Genomic DNA, 15,539 nt, shown 5'->3' with positions numbered 1-15,539 from the left:
CCTAGCGGCCGAGGGCGCGTCCGGGGGCGGCGGGCGTTGTGCATGTGCTGTGTTTCGGGAACGGACTTCAGGATGGTGCGACTGCTTCCAGTCCGTTCCTGCCTGGTGGCGGGTTATCCGCTCCTTGGCTGGGAGGGGTCCTTGCGCTTTTTCCTCTGGTCCTGGACATTCTCAGGGGCGTATTCCTTCCTCACGAGGTGAATATCAGACATAGTGTCCGTAATAGCGGAGCACTCTGCCACGGGGCAAGCCGTCATGCCATAGTACAGCGGGCTGACGGATGAATTTTTGATGCCAGCATTTCATTCATGTGGCCAGCAAAAATGAATGAATTTGGCTGGAAGGAGGAAAGAAATTGGACTGCTTCACACTGCTCATTAGAGGCAAGTGTCTCTAATGACAAGGGTGTGGGGGGACCTTGTTCAAAGAGATGGTGGCTGTCGCATCTAAAGACATGAGCAGCAAGCAAGAAAAAAAAAAGGATGTAGAGCCCATTCAATGGTTCTTTTGAATGGCTCTTTTAGGAGAAATGTACCTGAAATGGCTTTTTGAAGAGTGCTTATCCTGGAGGAATGCATCTTGAACCAGATTTGAACTAGTTACAGGTATGAGAAAAAGACATTAAAAAATGGCAAAATATCGGTCTTCAAAAGCTTCTGCTTCTGCTCTTTGAATCATGTTTTGTCTCCCATCACTGTTTTGTGGTATCACCATTGCGGTATAAAGGTTCACTACAAATGTAAAGAAGCTGGGCGGTACGGCCTTCTCGCCGCTGTAATATCGCTGTGGCACGAGGAGGCATCTCCTCTCCTCCCTAGCCTGTCCGTACCCAACTCCTCTGATCACATACCAGAAAGAGATGGTACCCCACTCGCCTCACATGCACACTCTGACATAGAGCACATTGGCTTCAGTTTTACTCCCCCCAAAACATAGGAGCTGGAGGGGTTCTTTTGTTTTCTTATCCTAGTCAGATTTGAGAGATTGGAGGGGGGTGGGGGTGAGGTGGGAAGGTGGCTGAAGGGAGGCCAGGCCATGTCCTATTTAGAAAGTCAGATTTAGGCGTTCAGGTTTGAAGGACCTGGCCTGCAAATCTCACTAGTGTTTAGAGTACCACCAACCCCTTCTGCCTTCTTGGCATTATTTTGTCTTTTTGTCTTTTTTCTTCGATAGTCACTGTCTGTGTTCTCTTCTCCTGGCAGGATGTGGTAAAAATAGGCTTATCAGTTTGTCTCAAATAACATTTATTTTTTTTTCTTTTCTGACTATTTTCCATGCTTCCTGCCACACACATCACCACAGGATGCAGCACAAAAAACCCACTCTTAATTAAAGTCAAAAAATTTTAGTTTGTGTATCAGATTCATTATTCTGAGTATGCTCGTCTGAAGTTCCCAAGTGGCACACCTAAGAAGATGATAACAGCTTAGAGGCTTCACAAAAACAAGCAAAATTTTGGAAAGGCTTTGGAGGTGGGACACAAGACAAGAGAGGTTGCTTTAAACACAGAAGTGGCACAGGTGAAATTCTTGAGTGTTAAAAAGAGGAAGGCAGAGAATAGCAAGAAAGGCAAGAGCTCTTGAAATGTGACATGCAAGACAAAAGCTTATGCAGTTTGACCCTTTCAAGAGATCCATTCCTGTTATCCAGAAATAATGCTAGAGTATTCTTACAGTATTATGTACTTGTGAGAAAGTGTTTGATTTACACAACTAAACCCTTCCTGTAAGGACTGGATTTTCAGGAATTAGTCTTTCAATATTAGGGCACTACTTCCACATTGGATTAGATTGGTAGAGATGAGACTGAACAATAGACGTATCCACCCTCTCCTCTCCCTTCTCTCACAAAGAATTGAACTAGGAAAAAGTCTTGGAAGGTTTGTTCTACATCAGAACAGAAAGGAAAACAGAACAAAAGAGGTTCTTTTCCCCTCCCCTTTCCAAAAAAGAAAGAGCTATTCTGTCCCAGTATAGCCTATAACTGGAAGTATCACCACAGCCTTCTTGTAGGTCTTTAACCCTGGGTGGATTACCTGCTTTTGCTAGTGCTCATCCCATACTGGCACCAGAAGTGAATCTGTGTTTCCAGAGCTCCGACAAAGTATTCTTGTATTAAGTTTGCTCCATGTCTAAAATTAAAAATTGTAAAACGATCCATTCTAAGTGAAACCCATCTCAGTAATTTGACAATAGTATATAATTCTCTCTAGAGTTCTCCTGCCACTTAAAGAGAACACAAAGTTAGGAGGAAGAAAAAGAGAGGGAAAACCAAAAGCAACTGCTTTTATCAATTGAGGAGGATGGGCAACTGAAAGTCTCTTGTAGTCCATTTTTTTGGTAAAAGTCTTTCTTTGACATGATAGAAATCATTTTTCCTGTTTCACATGCAGCCTGACATACACTAGGTTGCTTGAGAGAGATACAATCCATATACAAGTCATGGACTCACTTGCTGACAGCCTGGAAGAAAATCTCTGGTCTAGACCAGAACTTGTAGATGCAGCCCAGGCCACTCTGTGATATTGCTGTGGTGGTGGGGCCCCTGGACAAGTGCAAATTCACATTCTTTCCAAGTTGTGTTCCTCTGCAGCATGGACCCTTCAGTTGCTACTCAGCCTGTTGTACTCCTTTAAAGCCACAACACAACATCTAACTATCAGTGAGACTTATAACCAGCCCCCTTTACTATAAGTACCTTTCACTTAAGGTAAAAGCCTCTTAAAAAAAAAAAAGAAAAAAAATCACTCGCGATTACAATCAGCATTTTCTTCCTTTGTAATTGCATTGTAAGAACAGCATGTTTTCACTCTAATATTCCACTGTGAGGACATAAGTACATGCTCAATGTACCTAATGCTACATTATTTACAATAGGAAGCACTAAAACTAGAAAATCTTTCAGAGGTGGGTCTCAGTTCTGCTGCTGAACAAACAAAACTAATAAATGTGCCTCATTTGTTCTGTCATCTGTTTGCTCTATCATTTGTTTTCTTTCTTACGCATATCCTTGCAGACAGGTTGATTTGTTTAAGTACACACAGGTCAATGTCTGAATAGCTCACTTAGAAGCACCAGCAACACAGAAAGAGAAAATGGGGAAAAACAAATCAGGACGACACACTGCTTTTAAAGAAAGACGAAACTCCTATCAGTGTCAGCAGTCTGGCACACAGACTGAGGACAGAGTAAACCCTTTTGCACCATAAATCAATATTTTCAGAGATTATGTATTCTCCATCTTACTGTGAGATACCAAACAACCAAGAAGGGGAAAAATATCTTTTGTGAGGCCACTTCTGCCTTGTTGCTATTTCTTCTTTCATTTCTTTGTCTGCTTCACCTATTTGCATATCTCCACCTTTCGTCTTTTTGCACTTCTTTCCCCATAGCAACTCCGCCTCCGTACATCCCATTTTTGCCTTCACCCACATCACGAAGCTGTGCCATAGTGCAGGCTGAAATTTAGAGGGAAAAATTGCAAAGGCAAAGGGTCATTAGCTGATGTGGACCTGCAGTGAGCTTTCTAGCACTATAGGCCAACAAGGCTAAAGTAAGGGAAAAGAAACAGACACTAAGGACAAGTAGAATAGAAGAAGGTATTTCATCAAGAAAGTCTTAGAAGTGCAGAGCAGAAAGACAGTTATAGGAGGTGAACTTTCCCCTAGGGTTATCTGTTCAGCAGACCAGACTGTAAAAGCTCAGGCTAGTTAGATACCCCTTAACCATGTACTATCAAAATTATTAGAAATACACTAAGGAAACAAATAAATGATTACATACCATAAGAAAGGCTCATTCTGACATGGCATTAATCTGCCTCTAAATCCATGTTCATGAAGAGGTTCCTGTCTTCAGGCACACAAACTCTCCCTTTTTCACGTGTTAGTTCCTAAAGGATTGATAAAGTTTGTCCTTAGGAGGCTAGCTAACTTTTATTATTTCTGATAAGCTTACTACTTTAGAAGGTTTAGGTATTGAATTTCCTTTCCTTCTGTAAGGTAGTACAACGCTTACATGTTTTATTCAACATTTTAAACATGGACTACAGCAATTAAGATAAAAGTTCAATGCAAATATTACACAAAAAGAAACATTTAAGTGCTTGATTGAACTCTTGGAACTTAGTTGCCAAATCACATCTGGGGATCCCGATCTAACTCCCATCATGTCTCCGAGGAAAAATCATCTTCTCCAAAGCATCACCATTAGACTTTCATATCGACACCCAACTCGGAACAGGTAGAGAAGAACAGAGTTTGCCCTTCTCATAGCCACCATTTTAGGCTCTCTGTGATACACCACAGTACTGGTTACCCTTTCCCCACATGGGATGCTTTGTTTTTCCAACTTCAGTTTGTACTCCTCGTTGTTTTAACTAAATCTAGATCAGATTTTGCAGAATGTGAATCTACCATAGACAACATGGATATTCAGGAGAGCTGCCCAACCTCACAGGTGAAAACAGACATGTTTCCAAATCTTGGTTGTTACTAAATAATGGTCATTAGCAGTCTAATCCTGAATGAAGGTGAATACTAATGCATTGAGTAGGAAGACTACATTGCCATGCTTGTGGGTGATTCTCCAGCACATGTAGGTGCTGTTACTTAGCGCCTAGCTGGGAGCCGCTTTCGACACAGTAAGTACCGTTCTCTTCCTGAAATGGTGTGAGGTAAGCAACTAAGCGTGGGATCCTCAATCTAGGCAGTTAGTAAAAAGGCATCATTTTCTCTCCCCTTTTTCTAAAAAGCCCAAAGTACATTGATTACTTGCTTCTCATATTCTGTCATGGAACTGCTGTGGCATATTATGTTACTACTGAACATTTAAGTGTGTTCTTTATTAAGTTCAAGGTTAATTAGACCAGAAGGTTCACTGCCCTTCAGTCTTTTGTAACTGGATACACTGTAAGGTTCATCCTTTCCTATCACAAGCCGTTTTAATTTTTGCATGCAAAATAAAATGAATTTTTTGCATTCAGAATCACAGCTGCTTTCAGCTATTTGTGATATGAAACACCAGTCACACTGGCTACAGCCATGTAACAGTCAATTTCTGCAAGTAGAATCTAACTGAAACTATGGAAGACAGTATCTTCTTTATATCTGTAATACAATTATTTTAAAATAATAAAAATATCTATCTTTAAATGTTAAATACCAATTCTTAAACACCCAGTCAAGAACAGGATACTACTTCCCTAAAACACAAACAAACAAAAAAACCCCAAGGAAAATAGACATTATGGCATGTCTTACAAGTAGTTGCATATCTACCATATCTAGCGACCTCCAAATGGAAAACCAAATACAAGAAAGAAAACATGTTAGGGTGCAGATTCATCTTAATCACTACAATATGTAAAAATTAATAAGTTAGAGCCCCTAATTAAAACACTAAAGTCTACTTTTGCTTCTTAAAGTACTTTTATAGAAGGGAATGGGGATTAAGTCTAACTGCTATAGGGAAAAACCTCACGCGATATAACAATGAAAATCTCCAAGGAGTTTAAATTGAAGTAACTTATCAAGGTTTCGACATAAGAGAACATATCTCACTTAGAAAGTAGTTTTATTTAATGTTTTTTTTTTTCTCTTCTCCCTTTTCATTTTCAGTCCAGCAGTGGTTGCCATTTTGGGGAACAAGAAAGTCCCTGATTCAGCTGTTTCCCATTAGTTATCAGGAAGTACCAAGCATGAAGTAATAGCTCTACCAGAAATAAAAACTCAAAACCTACCACAAATTCATGGAGTAGATGATATTTGTTTTAATATAGGGGATAGGGTAAAAAGTCCTTAAAAGGAAAAGAGAATAAGCTTTTTAAGCAAGAGTAGAAGGATATAAGGAAACTTAGTTAACAATTTTTCAGAAAAGTAGAGAGTATAGTAAAGATTATATATACGGAGTCCATTTTTATATATGCTTAAATCAAAAGTGTTGTTGCCTAATGCTCACTCTTCATTAGCACAGCCACCCTGTGGCCCTGCTGATAGTAAGAGTAAAACTTAAAAATTAAAATATTTATTTTCCTTCAGTTTTGTTGTGCTGGTTTCTCATCTTTTTTGTTTTCTGTTCTATTCTTTTATGCATAGAACTTTTATGCATCGCAATGCAATACAGATGAATTATAAGGGAACCAATGAAGTCTCTTTTGTAGGGTAAGCTGGGAAACACCTGAAGTTACTGATGTTTTTCTATAAACTTGCAAGCAGAAAAATTTAAAGTGAAATACAATGGGCATATACTGAAAGGATAATCAAACTGAATAAGCAGAGGGGAGATATCTGTGTTACTAAAATGGTAAAACTTGTTGCCCAGGACTCTGTAATGTGCTATAACTCCATGCTAAAAGCTTGCGTTTTGTTATCAGCTCTTGCTGTGTTGCCTCAGAAAGAAGAAAGCCAGTGTCCCAGATGTGCTAACCAACACTTATCTGGGGCTGCTCTGGGCAGATAGTACATTTCAAACACTGGCACCTACCTGAACCTAAGGTAGCTTCTGTGCTGGTGGGAATTGCTGGAAGTTTAAGAGAAATCCTTTTGCACACATGATAGTAGATAGCTACTCACAACAGGTCTGTTTGGGAAGTGTCTGGAGTCCTAGGAAGGGAGTGAGACACAATATTTAAAGCAGGGATTAGATAATCCTAAAATGATGATAGACCAGCAGTAAAAATGTTGTGTTCTCTGCTTTACAATATTTTCAGGTTGTATCTGTTTTTTAAGGAGTTATCTGGAAAAACCCTTCACTGTCTCTCCTATACCTAGACTAGAAAGACAAAGTTTTGGGCACAGAGTTACATATCCTCTGTTTTCTTCTCCATGTTATTCAGACAGCTTTAGTAAAAAAAACCTGCCTGAGGCCTTCCTCCGAGGATTGGCATTACGCAGCAAAGATGAGGCATTGCTGGGTGTCACTCTCTGTAGTGCTGCGTTCCCATTTTTCACCCTGCCAAAGGCGCTCTCTGTCATTTCTCCGTACCAGCCTTCCTGTGTGCATCGCTTTCCCCATAGCCGAGCCCACTGCCATTTCTCTGAATCATTTTAGTCCCCGACCTGATGCTGTCATTCATATTTTTCCGGCATGGAAAGAAAATCCTCAGAGAGCTACTGAAGTGCTTTGGAAGAGATGAGCTGGGAGTAATGCTCTTGGGAGGGGTAATGAGCTTCAGTCAAAGTATTCTTTGATCTGTAGGTTACTATAAAACTAGCTAAAACTTTCGACTCTGCTAACTCGCACACAAGAAAGATGAGCTCTCAGTCTCTTTTTCTCAAATTTTCATCTTGTTTTTTTTTCCTAGTTTTCAGCATAGTCAGTGAGTTTTTGTTTGTCTTGGTCAGGAACATTCCCTAAAATTTCATAGTTCACCCTGCGTGCTGGGCTGGCTGCTCATGGTGTAAACAAGGAGGTGGACAACACTCTGCAACTGTTCAGAGGGCTGGACTTAGCAGTCACATAAACCAATACAAAGAGAGGAGGGGGAAGTGAACAGAGCAGGGAGAAAAGTTTATCTTGAAGCAATACAATCTCAAACACGTATTCTTTCTTGTGTTCCCCCTCTTCGTATGATCTTTCTTTATTTACTGACATCTGGACTCCTACCTCTGGTCTGTGTGTGATCCCAGCCTCAGTCACCTAGCTCTTGCATGCTTAGATGAGAACATCCATTCTTTCTCTTACGTCCTTTTTTTTCTAGACCTCTGATTATTTTTTGTTCATCTAGCTTGGACTTTCCTCTGCTCGTTCACATACTTCTGGAAATGAGGTACCAACACACACTACCTTTGCTGAAAGTTCTCATATGTCAACAAGTGTAGAAAGATCATTTTGTCCTACCTGTGACCCTCATGTTTATAAATCCTCTGGCAGGCTTTGCTTTTTCATAACAATATGACATGGTTGATTCAAGGTAAGTTTGTGATTCACTGTATACATGACCCTTGCTGAAGAATGGTTCCAAGAAATGTACCCCCTTATCTTGTGATTATAGCTGGGAATAAAGTATTATATCTGCTGATTTCTCATTCTTTTTATTTCACCAGCTTGTCAAGATCACTTTGAACTACAAATTTCTCCCTCAAAGTGCTTGCAACCCTTTCCAGCTTAGTGTTTCCTACAAATTTAATAATTCCACAAGTAATTAATGAACAGATTGAGGACAGATGCTGGCATAACCTCATTTGATAAGTTTTTACAGTTTGGTGATGACCAGCTGCTCTGTGTATGCCATGGTTACATAAGCATGCTATAATCATGGCTTTTCTAATTCATACTGCACTGTCTGATCTGCGCATTTTCTGTTAGCTTGATTATAAGGTGTAATGTGAGAGGATACTAAAACATATGAATGACAAAATAAGACAGCTATCACTTCTTCTCATTTAGGTGGCATAGAAAGCAAACAAGCAAGCAGGCCACTGTATCAGGCTGGTGTTGCCAAGCCTCCCTCACACTGATAATGTGTTTGCAGAATGTCCTCCTTATATCCCCTGAATTGTGTCTTATTTCCTACTTTGGCCTCCTTGTTTTTTTGTTGTTTTTTTTTGCCATATTACTCTCTACTTTGTTTTTTGATTTAGTTTTTATTTTCTGTATGCTTCCTTCTTTTGGTTTTGGGCCAATGTCATTGTTTAACCAAGTTGTTTTTTTCTGCACTTTACTGTTCCTTAGATTGGGATGGTTTGTACATACGTAAGCATTGATTTTTTCAGAATTATTTTTTTCTTTTACTTTCTTCCCGTGAAATCTTATCTAGCAATTTGGAAAATTTTCAATGATGCTATATTGAAGTTCGTTGTCTTTAATTATCTCTCTTCCCTCCTTCCCTTTGTCATTTCATGAGCAGTTGTGTGATTTACCTTCTACTTTTGTTCACTCAGCTAGATTTGCTCAGAATCAAATCTAGAAAGCCTTCCCTACAGGATGTTTTTTATTCATTTTCTGTATCAATAAAATATCCTTAAAACTTTCTATCTCTTAGGCAACTTTCTCCTACTGTATTCATTTACCAGCAGATGTCTGTTAATTTAAGTAGTTGACATGGAGGTCATGAACCTTGGTATGATTTTATTTAAAATCACCTCCTAAAATTATATCCACTGAATCTTCCTTATTCAGTGGTCTATAGGAAAGCCATACCATAGTGGGACCTCTTCTCTGCTTTCTCTTCACCTGCATTTTGTTATTATTATTATTAGAGTAGATCTCCTGCTGTGTTCTGGACCTCAGAACTGGCACTCATGTTCTTGATGTGCAAAGCATTGTTTCCTGTCCATTTTCAGTAAGCAATTTTCTTCTGTATTTTTGTCTTGTGAATTACCCTACCTCATTTGCTACACTAATGAAACATTAATATGTAAGCAAAGCTTGACTTGCAGTACATCCTGCTTATTTGCTCAGTAGTATGCAATCAGTCAGGATGTTCTCTAGTTGGACCCGCTGTTTTTCTTTATTTGATTTGTCAGATAAAAGGCAATAGAGTGACAAAGTAGTTGTATCTAATAGCACTAGTGTATCATACACGTAGCGTGGCAATTGCAGGAATCGGCGTGAAGGTTGGCTTGGCTGGCTTCTGCTGACACCTACTGCCGGAACTGAAGTCCAGCAAAGGGATACAACGGAAGGTTTCAACACTGGAGTGTCCGTCCTCTGTCCCACATAATTAATGACATGTAACTTTGGATTCACACTGTCAACATTGTACTTAAAGAGATAAATACAATCCATAAGTCTATGGAAATAATAGGAATACAGGTCAGAAAATGCAAAGCCTCCAGGAGCAATTTGTCTTTTTCTTGTAAAATTAGTGAAGGACAAAAGTTAATTGAAAATTACTTTATGCATTTGTTCTTCCATAATTTTATTGCTAAAAGTAAATCAATACTTGTCAAAGGCAAAAAAAGTTGTAAAATTTTTTGATAGACCTTTACTTTTATTATGAATGGCTTTACATCAAATTCAAGAAAAATTCTCCTCAAAGCAACTACTGCTCAGTAGCAGGGTCCTATTTCTTTGGGTTTTTTTGTAACCTTCCTTTTCAACTATTTTGATACCCAGAAATCACATACAGAACAAGCAAGTGTGGTCCAAGATCCTGCTTACTGGAAGGTTATTAGGCTTAGCAAATTAATTTTCTAAGGCCAAAGGCCTGCAATGGATTGTGCAGAGATTGATGCATGAGGAAGCCATGGTTTGGACCTTATATACTTGTATAAAAGACTAAGACTGTTGGAGATATCCAAACACTGGAAACTATTACAACATCAGGCTACTTGTGGTAGGGGTGTTTCTTCATTTTGGAAGACAATGTTATATTCTGTTGCTATAGGACAGGGCAATAAACCAGTTTGAAGAGTTCATCTAGATTTTATTTGAACTGTAATAACATTTAGGTTCGAGCCCTCAGGAGAGAATCTGAGGACAGAGCGGCTTTGGTTTTGTTTTTTTTCAGCCAGCTCATCCACTCCTGCTGTTTCATACTTGTGTACTGGATTCTCTCCTATGTCTTCAAATCGGAAAAATACAGGCTCTCAACCTGTCCGCTTGTTCCAAATGTAAGCATAATCACAAGCCAGGTGCCACTGCTGTGTGTTCTTCTCTATGAGAAGCATTCGCTGGCTTTGCCACCCACTTGCATTCCTGACTTGGGCATTCTTCTGCAATGGAAATGGCTGTTCATTCTCCTCTACTGAGCTGGATATTTGCAGAGGAAATTTCACTAAGGACCAGACAATAAATCGGAACACTTAAATAAATGTGAGTGTCCTATAGATTTAAGTAAGCCTTTCGCAGCGGCTGAGATCAGTGATTGTGCATCCTCTGTGAACATACAAATCAATATGGCAGTGAGGGTGTCAGTTGCTCGACCTATTTTATTTTGAGGCATTTATCTTTTAGTATATTGGGATCGTTCCATTTCTTCAATTTGTATTTGACAGAGCACTACGGAGAGCAGATAAATATTCACAGTAATTGCTACTGAGACCTATATAATCAGTTTACATAGCTAAGCTAATAACACTTCTAAATTCTCCTCGTTTTAGTGGTCTATTGCACTAGAGATTGATTTTCCATTGACAGTCGCTGGACACTGTCAGTCCTGATGAATCCATTTTGTTAACTGTTTCCTTTAATGCTGGCAACAAGTCTCAAAGAGATTTTCAGAATGAAAAATGTAGAGCCTTAATTTTACAAAGGGCTTTGTGTGCAAAATCAATAGAACTTGTTTGCAAGATCAGGCCTAGGAACCAGATTTTGGTTCACAGACTAAAAGGCAAAGTGTAGGTAAGAAAAAAAAGAAACTGTGTGCCTGTTGAACAGCTTGTGTTGCATGCAGAGATTGTCCCTGCACTGAGTAGGAAGGAGAAGGGAAAGAAGGCAGCTGTAGAGCTCTTCATTTGGGGCAAGGTCATACATGAACAAACTTTGGGAACATTGACTTTGCAGCAGCCAAGCCTTTGAACAGATTATTTGGGTAGTTGTAATTAGTATTAGAATTAGAATGTCTGCCCACTATTTGCCTTTTGCATGTTGTTTTCCTGACATGCATATGTTTTGCTAACCCACATACCATATTTTGAGCAGCCCAAATTTGGTCTTGTGTACTGCAGGAATGACATCAACGTTAACCAAATGCATCTATTAGTGGCGTGAAATGCAGAATCTGTTGCAATGGCAGCAGTTCAAACTACAACTTTGTGATGGCACTGAAGAAAAAAAAAGTTAGTATTGGAAATCTTTGGCTGTGGTGGAAGAGGGTTATAAAAGTTATTCAGTTGGATGTATCCAGGACAATAGAGTCAAAAATCTAGATCTTCAGAAAAAAAATCAGATGCTGTTTTCTAGCCACAATTAGCTTGCTTTAATTACCCCAAACTTTTATGAATGCTGAACTGAAGTTGCTCACCGGTGATTCTTGTCTTTCCAGAATACTCAGTTCAGCTGCCGTCTGCCTTTGAGGACAAGGAAGTGAAGAAGGCTTGTGAACGACACCCCTTTAGCATGCCACAGGACACATAGCTGTTAGTGTGCAGGCTTAATAACACCTGCTAAAGTCAACAGCAACAAAATACATGCAGGTCAACAGCAGCTGGGAAGTGCGTGCAGAGCTGGCTTAGCAAGAGCAGCAGATACACTGCAAGGGCCAACACTGCAGGCGACTTGAAGCCGCTCTGAGTGCTGAAGCACATACTCTTGGCTCTTTGTAGATAGCTAGTACTGCTAATAGCACTTATGATACCACAAGCACTATCCAGCCAGGGGGGCCTACCCATGCTTTTTAGACACTCGGGTGTCACACTGAAATTGAAGAATTCTGTTCCTTGAGAGTTGTGATTGTCTGATACCACTTTCACTTGAGCTCACACTTGTGTTTTCTCTCTCCTCTTTCTCTCTTGAGCATAAAGCTGAAATGTACAGTGCTTTTAGTGTGAGTTCAGGCAAAGCTGCCGGACTTGTGGGCAAAGCAGAATCAACTCCACCAGGGATTAAATAAATACACCACAAGACATTCAGCTATCCTTTCTCCATAACTCATGGTATTGAAAGCATGCTGCCATGTGAAGAGTTGTAGCTGAAGGGTGATAATAACTTTCACTTCCTGACAAACCAGAACATCCCCCAGTTCATCACGGTCTGGTCTTTGGCACGCTGCACAAAACTTTTCTTTCTGTTTAGCTGCTTCTTAACAGGAAACTTCTATCATTGCTTTTCCAAAGGCTTCCAAAGAAATGAGCCTGGGAATGACCCATTTCCTGAGGGAGAATGGCAAGGAAGAGAGGGAAGACACTGGACAAAGATCAAACCTAAAATTTTAGATTTTGCATCCTGGGCCTGAAGTGAGCATCTGGGTATTTTGCTGGCACTGCTCAGTACTCATCTGCAAAGCAGCACAGGCTCAGATACATCCTGTTGCTGATAATTAAACACGTTTCTGAGCCAACGTAAATAAACTTCAATTTGTAATAAGTGTGATCTTCAAGTAAATTTGAAAATAATGCTACATTTCCTGACTGTGATGTTGCTCTTCACATTGCCTTTGAAAATGGTGTAGTTATTGCTCTGATCACTCATAGGACTCATTGCTACACTTCTACATGAAATCTAATACAAGACAGATACTATATTGCCTGAATTTTCCCTTAAGCATCCTTAAAGGTTTTGTTACTTGTTTGCCCTGTATTCAGTGACATAACAGAGAACTTCCTTATCCTGTTTGCCAGATATAGAGTATAACACTTGTAAATAAATATGCATCTAATTTGCATAAATCATTAGCTTGCCAGAGAATTTTGATTTTTATCAAAGATTCTGTAATGAAAGTTTATTGTTGCAGAAATTGCTTGGGCAATCAATCATGATGGTAAGCCTGCATATAGCCGGAATACTTACAAATGTGATTTATCCATAACTTTCATGTTAATTAGGGTCAAGTCAGAGTAAAGCTAGATTCCTCTACTGAATATCATTTATCAGTAAAAAAAAAAAAGGGGGGAATATGAAAGAGATCTTTTTTTGACTTTACAGTCATATTTTATCAAGTGCTTTCATAAAAACATCTGGCTAGAGAAGTAAATAAAACATCACAATTTCTGTCAGTTTTGATAATGAAAGCTAACTATTTTACCAGGCTGCCACCTATTTATTTAATTTAAAGTACTTATTAAACAATGACAGAAATGTTTATTTCCCATATATGAAAAAGTGGATGGCTCCAGAGATTGACAGTGTTACAGAAAATTTCTCAGGCATTCTTTTGAAATGTAGGTGAGGCTAGAACAGGATTGTCACCATCTGATGCTCACTTCATACTCTATAGTGGCTATACAGTTTCCACAGTGGACAGAGGTGTCCCTATTTTCATTTCTTACTGCGTTTTTGTTACTTATGAAGGTAAGACTAAGGAATGAATGGGCGTAGGCTGTCTATTTATTCTTAAGTACAAAGCACATTGGCAAGATTATGTCGCTTGTGATGCTGCTACCATACTGTCATACACACAAATAACAATTAGTAGAACAATTAGTAGAGTAGAAGGCAAGAATGAAAGTCTGTCTCATAATTTCCGCCTTTTTCTCTTCAAACCTGTCCCAGATTTTGAAAGATCAGATAAAAAATTAAACTGTGGAATACATATATACACATATACATGTACATACATATATATATATATATTTTACTATGTTGGAAAAATTATTGTAACTGAGATGTAATGAACATGCATGGCACCACTGAAGTCATTGGAAAGTAGAAGTGCTCAGTCTGTCATACGACCAGGCCTGAAGCCTTTTTTTCCCCATAAGTCTGTGATAAGGCATACAAGCAGATTTTTTCTGTATGTATTAATCATCTGAATCTTTGTCATTTAAATGTCAGCTGCATAAATTACTTTTCATGTATTAATGAAAATGAAAGCCACTCTTTGTATTGGAAAGTATAAACAAAATACATTTGCTCTTATTTTTATTCTGTCTAAATGTAAATCTGTTGAGTATAGAATAAATAAGGCGTCAGGATATTAACATCAGCTATTTGTTTTGTGGAATTGGGATGATGGAGGGGGGAGAAGGTGGCTGTTTTTGTCCTTTAATTCATAGGGCTGGATTACTGTGGTATTTGGCAATACTGTATGGTATGGCAACCTCAGTGAGGTGCTATCTTGTCCTCCAGAAGTTCAGCTTTTGTTTTCCCTTATTAAAGGATAAATCTGTATCTGAAATGGTTTTGAGAGAATTAAAAGAAATGCGAGCCGAGAGTAACCCTTCTTGATATCCCCGCATGAATATCCTGCCAGCCCACAGCAATCAGGTTGCAAGTTGTGAACGCTCGCTTTCATTTTTGTGAAATATCATTTCAGATGGCCACTGGAGATAATGTAAATACCTCGTTATCTGTGTACCTAAGACTGGCAGAAAGGATCGCTTGTATTAACAACTTGCTCTCGAGTCTCTCTTGTCTTATTTTGGCACTATCAGTGGCCAGCAGCCGGGAAACACAGCCGTGCAGATAGCTCGCCCCCTTGAGAAGCAGCCGAGCGGAGCGGCTAGGATAAGGAAACCCTGCTGAAGGTGACTAGAACTCCGAAACCCCTGGGGGGTTCAAAGAGCGCGTGTGGCACTGCCTCCAACATGAGCACGGCGCGACCTGTGCCAGGCCTCGTTCTGCGCGGCAGCGCTAAGGGGTCAGTCCTGCGTCCCTGCCTGCCAGGCGCCCTTGCTGGGCGGCTGCGCTCCTGAAGGACTGTCTGAAAACCCCCATGCCGGGAAGCCCTTGCCTTGAGGCCATGTTTAAGGTGCCGGAGTAGCTTGGCTGTTGCTGCTGGCTGCTGGCACTGTGGGGCACCGAGGATGGGCCCTGGGCGTACCACAGCCATGGCCTGGCCCCTGCTCTGCCCCTGCCCGGGCATCCCTTATCCACAGCATCATCCCTTATCCATGGCACAATCCCTTGTCCATGGCAACTTTTGGAGCTCGGCCAGGCAGGGCTGTGAGATGGTGGCGACTGGGGCTGGGGGATGGAGCGACCCCATCCAAGGAGGGC

The sequence above is a fragment of the Apteryx rowi genome, unplaced genomic scaffold (genome assembly GCF_003343035.1).
Source record: "Apteryx rowi isolate R43461 unplaced genomic scaffold, aptRow1 scaffold_446, whole genome shotgun sequence".
In the NCBI taxonomy this organism is placed as follows: Eukaryota; Metazoa; Chordata; class Aves; order Apterygiformes; family Apterygidae; genus Apteryx; species Apteryx rowi.
The sequence above is the reverse complement of the archived record's forward strand: the minus strand, read 5'-3'. Positions refer to the sequence as shown.